General features: G+C 29.5%; 1 long non-coding RNA gene across 1 annotated transcript; it reads left to right on the forward strand.

Annotated features, from left to right (window-relative positions):
* The first annotated feature begins 2,108 nt into the window (after positions 1-2,108).
* On the forward strand, positions 2,109-4,450 carry LOC130947652 (uncharacterized). Its single transcript, XR_009072755.1, has 2 exons — positions 2,109-2,302; positions 4,248-4,450. It is a non-coding gene; the product is annotated as an uncharacterized LOC130947652 (long non-coding RNA).
* Positions 4,451-4,708: the final 258 nt, after the last annotated feature.

Raw genomic sequence — 4,708 nt, forward strand, 5'->3', positions numbered from 1 at the left:
AGAAGATCTGCTTTAGAAATTCTTGAATCCTTAAGCAATCAGGGCTTCGGAGCAAAAACATTAAAATAAATTATCATACTCCAATGCTACAAATGCAAAATACCACATAGAAATCCAATCAGAAGCAAAAATGGCAAGATTAAATAAAAAATGATTCATAATCATAAGAAAATAACAAAGGATCAAGAAACAAACAACGGCATGCAAATGCATTTAGAATTTTACATAACACAAACAGGTAGAAGCAGCAAAAAAATGCAGAAAAGAGAAAGTTATCTTGCTTAAGAGTTCTAGTGGCGAATTCAATGCCAATGGTAGATTTGGACACCAAAAAAATTAGTTGCGCATGAACCTCGAGAGAATGTTGGATTTGCCAACGCTAGAGTCATAGATAAACACAATCTTGAAGAGGTAATTGTACTCGTAGTCCACCTTGCGAGCCATGAGATGCTTCTTCTCTTTCTCCGATTTCTCGAACCTAAAACCAGAAGATCAGATCCAGCGACAAAAAATAAAAAACAAAAAAAAAATGAAACCGAGTGTTCATTCAGGTCCAAAGTCGCACCACGGCGGCGCGTAGCTGCACACTAAAAAAACCCAAAACAAAACAAATGGCGAAGCCACAAAGTGAAGAATAAGCGACCGAGCCACTGACCTTCAAAGACAACACCGGCAGACTGTTGATTGACGGACAACGCCGACCAGACGCGAGAGAGAAGATGCAAATTTAAGAGGATAAAAATAATATACATTGCTATTACAAGATATATTAATCCAAATTTAAAAAAATAAAAGTGTACATTAATTATTCGAATATAAAAAATCCAAAAATTATATATAATAAAATAAAACGAAAAATATTTTTTGCAATAGTTTTTTATTATTATTTTTATAAATAAAAAATATATATTCTAAATTAGTAAATTAATCAATTGACTTTAAAAATTTATATGTAACATAATTATATATAATAAAATAGAACGAAAGATAAACAAATAAATAATAAATATCACTAAATTGATAATAAAATAAAATATATAAATTTATGAAGAGAATAAAAAATTAGATGAATACCTAAATTATAATTGTTTGGATGAAAATTTGTAATTGTAAATATCAAAAAGAAAACAATGACATTAAAAGATACATAGAGTCATAGAGATCAGAGTTATATAAAAAAAATAAAGAATTTAAAATTTACCTTTTGATGAAGAAAAAATAACCACTAGAAAAGGAATAGAAAAAAAAAGTTAAAACTAAGAAGAGGGTTTAAGAGAATAAAAAAGTGATGACGGTTGAAATTTGAGAATGAGAGAAGACTAAATTCGATTATGTTAACTAATAATTAAAATGATAGAAAGATAAAATAAATTTAAAATTTTAAATAATTGGAATAAATTAATTTATAGTAGAATTATTTAAAATTTAAAATGGAGGTATATTATTATATATATATTTTTAACAAAATTAAAATAAGAGTGGAACAAGTGTCCCCATCAAACTACGTGAGTTTGTCCCTGCAAATGATGGCAAGAAGATAAAGACAGCAGATGGGCCGAGAGTTTACGGAAGAAGAGAGCAGTGGTTGGAGACTTGGGAGGCTGTGGCTACATGGACGGACAGCGGCAGTGGATCAACGGACCGGTGGCAACAGTAGCTAAGGTTGGATATAACACCTGAATTTTTAAAAAATTAAATAACGAGTTATCCATGATTTATTATTTTATTTAAAAAAATTATTTTCTTAAAAGTAATTAAATTAATTTTTATAATATTTTGAGTTTAAAATTTATTAGAATTTTTAAATTATTTTTTTATTATAATGAGATATTTTAAACAAATATATATATATATATAAAAGAATTATTTATTTATTTATTTATTTATTTATTATTATTATTTATTAAAATTTAAAAAAGAAAAAGAAAAGAAGAAATTGGCCGAAGTCATTTGGGAGTAAAAAAAAGGAAACGAAACATAGTTTATATGTATATATACATGTATATAACCAATGTCACCAAATCACCATTTATTATATTCATCACCTTACTTCTATATATATATATATATATATAACCGTGAGCCTTTAAGGGAATAAAAAAAGAGAGATTGAAACGTGGCTCATATGCATACATATATACACATATAACAATGACACCTCACATCCTCACTAATAAAAATCTCCACCTATCCCCTTTCATTAATTCATTATTGCCATGGACAGGGAGAAGAAAGAAAGGCCGAGAGAGAGGGTGAGCTTCCATGGAAACCATGAGATTTCGATTCCAATTTCTTGAGATCGGTAATTCTAATAAAAAATTTAATTTGATAAAAATATTTGTATCCTTCTTTTTTATATATTGGTGTTATTTTTGTTTGATAGAAGTTGACGGTGACGTAACTCTCCTTTCTCTTAAGTTCAGCCAATTGAAGTTTTAGAAGACACAGACAATTTTTGACGTTTTTTCTTCAACAACTCGATCAGAAATTTTTTTCAGATTTTTCGTTGATTTTGATTTCATATGGAGGTAGAGAGTTTGTTTTTAAAATTAAATGTTTTAATTTAAGGAGGCCAAAAAAGCTTATTGAATAATTACAAATAATTCATAAGTGTGTTGTATTACTAATTGATGAGGATTGGTTGATTTATGGTTGTGAATAGTGTTTAACTAATGTTGTTTGTCAAACTGAAACATAAATTGAATTTGGATTGAGATTGTATTTGTTGCTGGAATTTTTAGTTATGTTAATTTCTTGGTTTAGTTGTTTATCTGAGATTTATTTGATGATAGTGAGCTCTGCTGCAAGCTGATTTAGGAATTGTTGGTAATTGAGTATACTAGCTGATTGGATATTGTTGTATCGAATTTTCAAAGTGAACCATTGGTTATTAAACTGAAATAAAGTAGGTTGATTACTGAGAAAATAAGGGAGCCCCAAGGGGCATTGAAGTCTAACTTTTTTAAGAGGATGTTTTGTCTAAATATTTGTAAAAGTATATGAAAAAGTGATTTTGTTTTGAAACCTAATTTAAATATGTATTTACATTAAGAAGCGAACTTTGTATTAAAAATCTGATTTACAGGCTTATTTGAGAAACAGTTTTGAAATTGAACCTGATTAGCTTTTAGATTTATAAAATAATTTGGCATTGGAATTGGAATGTTTAATTTATCAGGAATGATCTTTGAGAATCGAAAATTATTTGGTTGGGACCCTAGAAGGGCAGCATAATAAGAATTTTAGAGGAAATGCTGTCGAAATTTTATAAAATCTGAGGTTTTATTAAAAAAGTTATTTTAAAAGATTTGGTTTGGAAAATTAATTTATTTGAGATTTATTTAGTTGAGAAAAGGTGTATTCTATTTTTAAACTCGATTTATTAAGAAAAACATAATGTTTTAAATCCAATTCTGTAAGGAGAGATTTTGTTTTAAGTGTTGTTTTGAACTCGGTATTTTAAGAAAAAGAATCTCTGTCACAGGAGAGCAGAGAATAAGGATTTAAAGAATATATTAACTTAAAGAGATTGTCTGCCATAGAAGAGCAGATGTGACATTGTTTGGGTTTTAGTGCCAAATATAAAGTGGGGACGCCCACACACTAAGAACTATTTTCCAGATGTACGCTTATTGATTCGAAAAGTCACACTGTATGCGGCCTAGCCGTACGAATTAAAGTCACACTGTATGCGGCCTAGACATACAACTTATAAGCACACTGTATGCATCTGGAAAGCCATATATGGGACTTGTGCCCGGGTAATGTCGGAAGCGGGTAGGCAACCGACACATGAGCTCATGGCCTGCGTTAGGGATAGACATGCATCATGTTGTTTGCACATTTGCATTTGATTGTGCTTGCTTTTCTTATTTATTTGTGATTGTGCTATTTGTCTTGTTGTGACTTGCTTGTACATTGAATTGAATCTCTTGCTTGTACTATTTGTTTATGAATGTATTAAAGTGATTACGAAATGACATTTGACTGAGAATTAACTATATGGCTAAGAGACGGGTAATGTGACTAGTTTTATATTTAAGATTTGTTTCGAGTTAAGAGATTTTAAAAAGAGGTAATTAGTTAGCTAAAGTAGAATGAAGAGTATTTTCAAAGGGTTTGATAAAAATAGATTTTTATTGAGTAAAGTTAATTATTCGCACTTTATTTCATTACTTTTACGGCATTTTCATTCCCTACTGAAAATGTGTGGCATGTTCTCACCCCAAAATATTTTTCCCTTTCAGTGACTGGTTCCAAGGTTCAATATGAAGCTGCGGATGAGTGGTAGATTTACTTGTGATTCCTATTGTTTTCATAGAATTCCCTTGCCTTTATTGATTAGGATTTTATTTTATACAGAGGGATATGAATTGTATCTAAGTTACATTTGAATTCTTTTGTATGATATTTATTATTATTAATAACTATGTGACTAGTATTATTTGGAGATCCTTGATATATGATTTTAATTAATATAAATAAAATTTTTCGCCTTTTCCTAAAAATTGAAATGTGAAATCGAACTAAAGGCTCAGTATTAAATAGTAAATACGGAAAATAGGTCAGTAATGCCTTACTTCTGGTACAATCATGACGTGCTAAAAGCTAGGGTGTTACATTATGGTATTAGAGTAGTTCTTTCCTGTTAGAGCCTGGGAATGGACTAACTATGCTTCACTGCATACTTTGAGTGTCTGTCATGCAA

Source organism: Arachis stenosperma, chromosome 9 (genome assembly GCF_014773155.1).
Source record: "Arachis stenosperma cultivar V10309 chromosome 9, arast.V10309.gnm1.PFL2, whole genome shotgun sequence".
Lineage (NCBI taxonomy): Eukaryota > Viridiplantae > Streptophyta > Magnoliopsida > Fabales > Fabaceae > Arachis > Arachis stenosperma.